Here is a 383-nt window from a genome sequence, read left to right on the forward strand (position 1 = left end):
TATATATATATATATATATATATATATATATATATATATATATATATATATATATATATTGTATATATATCCACCGCTTAGTGCATGCGGAGCAAGCAACTCTACAAAAATATTAAAAAAAATGGGGGTGGGAAATATACTCAGTTAGAGTATCTTGATCTGCCTGCAGTAAGCCCAGGGGCCTCGTTTTACCCTCGATAGGTTGCATGCAAACACATACAAACGCTAGATATTAAGTGTATACAGAGACAACGCATGCAGCCAAGGATATTTACATGCATGCATCAACACCAGCTGCAGCGGGGTGAGCTGCAGCTCCACATACGCTGCCTCCTCCGCTGCAGCTCGAGGCCCTGAGCTCAGCGCCAGGATGCTGGGGGGGG

This window comes from Eimeria mitis, genomic scaffold (assembly GCF_000499745.2).
Source record: "Eimeria mitis Houghton genomic scaffold, Emh_scaff571, whole genome shotgun sequence".
Taxonomy (NCBI): Eukaryota; Apicomplexa; class Conoidasida; order Eucoccidiorida; family Eimeriidae; genus Eimeria; species Eimeria mitis.